Source organism: Solanum tuberosum, unplaced genomic scaffold (assembly GCF_000226075.1).
Source record: "Solanum tuberosum cultivar DM 1-3 516 R44 unplaced genomic scaffold, SolTub_3.0 scf00196, whole genome shotgun sequence".
NCBI lineage: Eukaryota > Viridiplantae > Streptophyta > Magnoliopsida > Solanales > Solanaceae > Solanum > Solanum tuberosum.
This window is the reverse complement of record NW_006239123.1, coordinates 357,321-365,866: the sequence shown is the minus strand read 5'-3', so window position 1 is coordinate 365,866 and position 8,546 is coordinate 357,321.

The following is an 8,546-nucleotide window of genomic DNA, read 5'->3' as shown; positions in this document are numbered from 1 at the left end:
ATGAGAACTTTTGTAAGTTAGTGTCTGCTGCATTTACTTGGGAGCAACTTGATAAAGAAGAAGCTAGTCGAAATGAAAACAAATTTCGAAAGCCTAGACCAGATTTTGGAGGTCTATCCAAAAGGGGAAGGTTTGATGATTCTAAGGCTGGTAGTGTTAACGGGCCACCTCAACAAAAGCAAATCATATCAGAATTTTCTTCAGTACAGCTAGCACTCCAAATTATGGCCAAGGCAAGCCTCGCGTTCCTACATGTGAACAATGTGGAAAGAATCACTATGGCATTTGCAGGAGAGCTTCTGGTGCATGTTTCAATTGTGGGAGCTTTGATCATAAAGTGAAGGATTGTCCTAATCCTAATAATGCTCCTTAATTGAGAATTGAAGGCTCAGTTCATAAACCTTCTATTAATCGTCCTCAAACTAATAGAGGTGCAAGACCTAAAACCACCCAAGCAGCAGGTGCAAGTGGAGCTAATAAAGCTAGTGGACCAAGGACTACTGCAGGCGCTTATGCTATGAGGCAGAGGGATGATCAAGATGGACAAGATGTGGTTATCGGTAAATTTTACTTATTTGGCTTGTGTGTGTTTACTCTATTTGATCCTGGTTCTACACATTCCTATCTTTGTTCATCACTTGTTCTTCCTGAAAACGTGAAATTTGTGAGCCTTAATTATGATGTGCTGTTTGGAAGTCCGTTGGGGTTATCAGGTTGTGTGTAATCGAGTTTACCAAGATTGTCCCTTTGTGATTCAAAACCTAGTCTTCCCAGCTTATTTGATTGAAATGCCCTTCAAGGATTTTGAAGTTATTATCGGGATGAATTGGCTATTCAGTTAGTGAAATGTATGCATATTTCTTTATTAATACAAAGCAATCAAGAATATCCATTTTACCTTTTTGGTGGGAAAGGAAGAGTCCCAGGTAGCAAAAGAAGGGTCTTATCCAAGATGTTAGATTGACTGAAGCACATTTAAATTAGGTGACCGGTTCTTTCCTTTGAATAAATTATACTTGTTCTACAGGTTGACTTTTAAACTAATGTATTAAGGATATTTGATATAGTGTTTGCAAGTTCATGAGTGTTTTTATATTGGAGCCAAATGGCATTAATAACACCTGTCAAGTTTGGTCCGGATAACTATTACTTCCTCTGTCCCAATTTATGTGACACATTACGCTTTTCCAGAGACAAATAATTTAAGTTTGACTGAAAATTTGCTCATGGAATCTTCAAATTTTTCAAAATGAAATTTATATATTTGTAAACTATATAAAAAGTACTACAAGTCACAATAATTGATAATTCAAAATATTTAAAAGATATATCAAAAATATACGGTCAAAGATAGACTTGTTTGAATCTTGAAATATAATGTGTCACATAAATTGGGACAGAGAGAGTAATATATATGCTAAGGTTGGTTCACCTAATTATAGTATGTGAATATCAATGGAACTGGAATAAGTGGAGTTTTTCATTTCTGAAAGTTGTTCTGAAGCTACATGAAATCATACAGATAAGATAATCTCTAAAATTTTCCTTATTAGGATGATGGCTTAAATTATTGGACATTGACAAACTAAAGCTTTCTATAAATTAGTTCTAGTTCTAGTGATTAGTAGGAGGTTTTATTGTGTAAATATGCATATAGACTTTTGCCAACCAATTAAGTTTCGAGTACATATTATCTTTACTTGGCTTATTAGGTTTCAAATGCTTTCTTACAAACTGCTTGTGTCAATTTAATGTGAATTATTTCCCTTTAGTTTTCACAAGGAATAAAGGGCGTAACGACATCTTATTTTGGAGTTTTTGTCTTCTTGGATAAGGTAAATAATTTTACTAAGAGCTAATGGTCAAAAACACATCCAAACTATCACTTTTTGCGAGTTTCATACATCAACTATCATTGTTCACTTTACCTACCTAAACTATCACCCTTGTTGTATTAAAACTCACCTTGGTGCTGGGTGGTTCATTTGTGAACATGCAGAGTATAGAATGGTTGTTTAATATCTAAAGATAATATGCTTAAGTGAGTGAGAAAATGATAAATTCATATGGTACATTGATTCCGCTAGATCCGAACATTCGTAATTTCTAAATCTCTCTAGATTAAGGGGTTCCATCAACTTTCATAAGATGCACATTGTGAACTAGTAGAGTACTACAGGGTTTGGCTGCCAATTTTCCAGTTTCTACGAGTAGGTCAAGAATGTAATTTCTCTGAGATATAAATTTTTTTGTCTTGCTTTTATTTACTTCTACTTCCAAAATATATTTCAACTCGCCTAAGTCCTTCGTATGAAACCTAGTAGGCAATGAAGACTTAAAGGGAAAAGATCGCTTCACAATAAGAAGGATAGTGCTAGTTGAAGATAGTCGACATAAAACAAAGTAATCACATATGCTCATTTTCAGCTCACACGCCTGAACTACCTCACTAGACTTGCCAAACCAATCCCAGGGACTCTGGTTGAAGCCATACAAGGACTTCTTCAAATGACAATCTTTCTCTACTTCCCCTAACCAATAAAATTGAGTGGTTGCTCTATATACACTTCCACTTAAAGATCACCATAAAGGAATGTATTCTTGATATCTAACGAGTGTAAAGGACAATTCTCAGAAACAGTAAGAGAAATGAACAAACAGACATAAATGAGTTTGGAAACCAGAGAAAAGGTGCCAGAATAGTACCCCATAAGTCTAAGCATATTCTTTAGCCATAAGCCTGGCCTTAAGTCTTGCCATGGAACCATCTAGATTAACTTTAACTTTGAACACACAATTACATCCTACTGGTTTATCCTCGTTGATTCCACCAAATTTCATGTGTGATTTTCCTCTGATGCATGTGTTTCCTCAAGCATCGCATTTGATCATCTAGGAAGATTCAAATCCTTCTTCACAATTTTGTGTATTGAAATAGAGTCTAGAGAAGAAACCAAGGATCTAGATGTGGCAGATAAGCGATCATAGGAAACAAAGTTAGCAATGAAATATGTGGATTTGCAAACCTGTCTACCTTTAAGAAACGTAATAGGGAGGTCAAAATTTTGCAATGGATCAAGTATAAAAGGATTTAATGACAAAGGAACTGGTGCAACACATATATTATCGACCTCTCGTCTCCTTGAATAAACTTGAAAAATTGGCGATATTGCTGGAACATTTGTTGAAGTTGCAACAGTTGTGTGGTACTCTATAGATTAACTAGGAGATGGAATAATAACATCATTTGATTACATAACATGAGTTACCTGTTAAATTAACCATTCATCTTCCACCCACTAACTTGTAAAACTAGGAGGGGTATAGAAGAATGGTGTAGGTTTTGAAAAGATCACATCATTTTACTCCAAATAGTTGCCAAGTTTTGTAGAATAACATTGATACCCTTTCTAAAGACAAGAATAACCCAAGAAAACACATTTCAATGCCTTAGGATCCAACTTAGTAATAGATGGCAGTACCTCTCGAACATAACACTTACTTCTGAATACCTTTGGTTACATCAGAATGACTAGTTTAGAAAAAGAATGATGTAAGGCATACTACAAATAAGCACCGTGGATGACAATCAGAAAACAAGCCGTAGAGAGTGTATCAACCCATTTTTTTTAGGAACTCTCATTTGAAACATAAGTGCTCGAGCTGTCTCAAATAGATGCATATTCTTACTTTCTGTAACTCCATTTTGAAAAGGTGTATCAACGCATCACGACTGATGGATAATACGGTGTTGCCTTAGTAGGATTGAAACAAGTCTGAAATGTATTCTTTAGTATTATCATTCCTTAAAATACACATCATAGCATTGAATTGAGTTTTGGTTTCAACAAAAAGGCACAAAAGTGAGTAAACATTTCAGAGCGAATTTTCATGAAATAAATTCAAGTCATTCAATAGAAATTATCCACAAAAGTGACAAAATACTTATGTCCAGTTTTGGAACCGAAGGGACAGGGTCCCTAAACATCAGAATGAATTAGCTCAAAAGCTTACTCAATCTATTTATTAACCTTTAAACGTAACGTGATGCGATGATGTTTTGCAAATTGGCATGATTCACATTTTAAAGAAGAACAATTTGAAACAGGGCACAAATCTTCTTTAGCAAAAGTAAAGAATGATTTCCTAATCGACAATGTGCTTCAAATAAAGCCATGACACTTGTGCAGATAACAAATCGAGACTCATATTTATTAAGGATATATAGATCATCAAATATATATATATATCCTTTACCAATAACCTTATGTGTGGCAAGATCACGAAACATGGATGATCGGGGAGAGAATGAAATAGAACAATTAAGATCTATAAAAAGTTTACTCACATAAATCAAATTGAAAGCCAACTTTGACATTTTTTTGAAATAAGGGTAATTTTGTATTCAAAAAAAATTCATCATCCAAGATATGATGAATTGGAATTTTACATCTCATAATGCGATGGGTACACCCCTATGAGGTTAACTAAATTACAAGTTTACTAAGAAATCAACTACTTCTACAACAGCCCCCACCAAATCTTGTTTACACCAAAGAAATAGAAGACTAATAAAAAAAAATTATCCTTTGAAAAGTAATTTTTTGTCCTTTAAAACACCTAGTATTTCTTTCCTTCCATATGGACCAATAGCTATATGTTGGGAAGAGCTTCCACCATTCTTCCTTTTTCCCTCTGCTTTCAACTCTTCAGAAGCTCCAAAGTAGTCTTTGGCATATCCTAGTTAACCCCTCAAATGCATAAAAGATATCACAAATTGGCAGCTATTTGGCAATGTATGAGCTGATGGTTGTTCACTTCAGCTTCTTGTTCACACATAAAGCACGTTGAACAAATTGGCGGCAGCCTTTCTATAGGGCCTCATAAGTAAGACATGTTTTCCTAATTTGTAGCCAAACAAAACATGAGACATCAATGGACATTTCACCTTGAATAGAATTTTCTAGGGCCGTCTCTCAATCTGTGAGAAATTATAGCTCATCTCTCAATAGCATGATTTTACTATATAAGCCCTTTTGTTGTGTATTTTCCATATTGGCTTATCAAACCTATAAGAAGTACCTAGGAAATCATTAAGAACCTCTAATAGTTTGGCAACCTCCTCAATTTCACAATCATTCAATGCTCTTCTAAAACGTAGATTCCAACCCTGTTGACTCCAGACTTGTTCCATAGTGTCATTGTTCTGCATACTTAATGTATATTGAAGAGGGAATAGGTTTCTCAAACTCTCTTCCTATATCTATATTTCATTCCATAACTCTGTCTTTCATCCATCCCCAACACTAATACATATGTTGTTTTTGAAATGTGGCCATATTCTTCTAATGGTCTTCCAAACACTAAATCCAAATGTGCCCATAACCTCTTCAGTTGTCCACCGATTGAATAAACCATACTTTCCTGATAAAAATCTCTTCTATAAGGCTCTATATTCTATACAGAATCTCCATAGACACTTTTGGAGTAAACTACTGTTTGGAGACATAGGTCCTTCAATCCTAGCCTCCTTGGTTTTTGCTAAGAGTGAGAGTATTCCACTTCACCAAGTTCTAGCCTTTCTTTCCTTGTTGCCTTGCCAAAGAAAAGAACTCCCAAGACTATTTATTTTCTTCTAAATGTTCTTGGGGACTGGAAATAAACTCATCATATAAGTAGGTGATTCATCTAATACTGACTTGATGAGGGTCACCCTACGACCCAGGGACAAATACCAACTTCTTCACCGGGCTTGTTTCCTCCCACATCTCTCCAACACCACATTGCACACTTCCAGCTCTTTGTTCTTAGCACCCAAAGGTAGTTCCAGATATTTTGTTGGTTGTGCATCTACCTAGCAACTCAATGTTTCAGCTAGACCAAGAAAATTGTAAACTTGGTTGATAGGGATGAGATGGCTCTTCAACCAATTGACATGGAAGCTTTCAAAGCTATGCTAAATAGTGAGTATAAATCTTGTGTGTCTAATTGGTGCTTCCTTTGCCTCACAGAATATAAGAGCATCATCAACATAGAATAAGTGTGTGATCTCGAGCTCCTTCCCTCTATTAGAAAGTGCACTAAATCCTCTCCCACCCATTCGTCTTTGCCTTCCGGAACATTTAATTCAACCCCTCCATGGCTATTTAGAATAGAAATAGGGACATAGGATCTCCCGGTCTAAGACCTCTCTGTGATTGGAAGAAGCCTTCGGTGTTTCCATAAATGAGGAGGGAAAACTTCACACTTGAAATGCAGTTATTAATCCAGCCAATCCACTTGCTACCAAATTCATGTCCTTTAGATTTTTTAGAAGGAAATTCCAATTTATATTGTCATAGGTTTTCTCAGTGTCTAGCTTGCATAGAATACTAGGTTTCTTTTGGTTTACCCTAGATTTGACCAATTCATTAGCCAACAATGTTGCATCCATTATTTGCTTACATCTCAAAAAATCCATTTAGTTTTCACCAACCAATTTTAGTATCTGTGTCTTCATTCTCTCAGTTAGCAACTTGGAGATGATTTTATAGACTACTCCTCTCAAACTGATAGGCCTGAAGTCTTTTAGCTCAATTGCATTAGGTTTCTTTGGGATTAAATTGATGAATGTAACATTAAATGATTTCTCAAACGCACTCCTCTGATGGAAATTTTGTGTACTCAAAATTCAGTCCTCTTTCAAAATATCCCAATATTTCTTATAGAAATCCATAGTGAGGTCATTAGGGTCAGGTGCTTTCTCCCATCACACTGGTTGATGATCAGTAGAAATTCCTCTTCTGTAAATGGTCTTTTTAACGATTCATTTTCTTCTATAGAAACCATTGGACATCCTACAAAATCAAAAGAGGGTCTTTAGGATTGAAGTTTTTGAGTAGAGTCTTGCATTTAATACAGGAGCCTCGGCTCGCCTTACGCTACATTCAGGAAAAAAATTAATAAATAGAAAGTAGAATTCCTGAGACTGGAAGAAAGTAATTCGTTGTTTTCTGTAGGCAAGTCTTCAAATCCCACAATGTTAAGGGTTGAGCCATCAACTACCATTACTTGAGAGGGTGCTTTGTGTGATCAAAAGGTAGAAAATATATTATGATTACGTGTTATGTAATTTGTAGTAACTGAATCAATCACCCAGTTATTCAAAGAGGAGATCACATATGCTTTTCTTGAATCAACAAGGGTAGTAACTGAAGTGAATTCTTTAAGGGATTCTTGATACTGAGAGGACTCCGCAAACTCATTTACCGAAACCAAAATTGTCTTACCCTCATAATTTATAGCCATATTTCCTCATTTCTAGTTGTTTGAGTTATAGTTTCCAACTCAAAATATCAATTTAGGAGAAGCCACCACACACAAACAATACCAACAGATACAATCCACTACTGAAAAGGCAATTTGTTAATATCAACACATTCAAAATTTTATGGAACTAAGTCCATAAAAAATTTGAACAAAGATATAAATACAAGACATATTGAACCAAGTCAACATTTTGGGTTAATAAAGCCGGATTAATTATTTAAGTCAAGATTGCATGACTTAATTAAGTCAAATCCAACTACATTGGACTAGGTTGGGCCTCTACAAAATGGTTTAGCCACATGTTTTAAGCCCAAGGGTCTATTAGGATTACTCGAAGGCTACCTTAAAACAGAAGCTTTTATGAATACCAAATACATCTACGACATATATGAAGATGTACTCTATCCACCTAGAAATATAATAATATATGAGAAATTTAGAAGGACACCAACGTGGTGATTGAGAAATAAGAAATTTTGAAATTCCATTTTTGTAAAAATGTAAGTCGTGTAATCAAATACAAGAAATGATATAAACATCAATTCGAATTATTAATGTCGTCCTCAAGAACTGTATTGGACTGACCGGTATTACTGTTTTGTCCAAGAATCCCCTTTTCACCATTCTACATCTACAAAAAATGATATAAACATCAAATCAGATTATTAATTTTGGTTTGGCATTTTAGGATAATTAGGTAATGTGACTTATCTAGACTTGATGACATTGATATCTTCAATTAATACATTACAATAATCCTTAATATCATCAACCGATTTCCGAGGAAGTGCTTTTGCCATTTCCCCCAATATTGTTGTTATCCTTGTTGATCGTAAGAGTATTCTTAAAGATTTAATTCTTCACCTTAATCCAGAAAAAGTTATTGCATGTTCGATCAATGTTCATTTTCTTTTAGATCTACAAGGAAAGCTCAAACATGAAAAAGGTAAGCTCTTTAAGAGGATTCATAAAACGGATGAGTGTCAATTTATGACCCTTGATACTATCATAAATATCGGGCATCTTAAATAAGATTTTTTGTAACCCTTGATACTTAGAAATCAGAATGAATCGCAACAAGACACATTCTGTTAAACCAGTTATGGACACTAATAAAAGTAATGAGTGACTAGTAGAAGGAACAATCATGAAGATTTATGTGATATACTACCACAGAAGTCCCTAGAGATACGAAGCTAGTATTCAAATATTTGCATTCTTTACCTTTTCTACCGAAT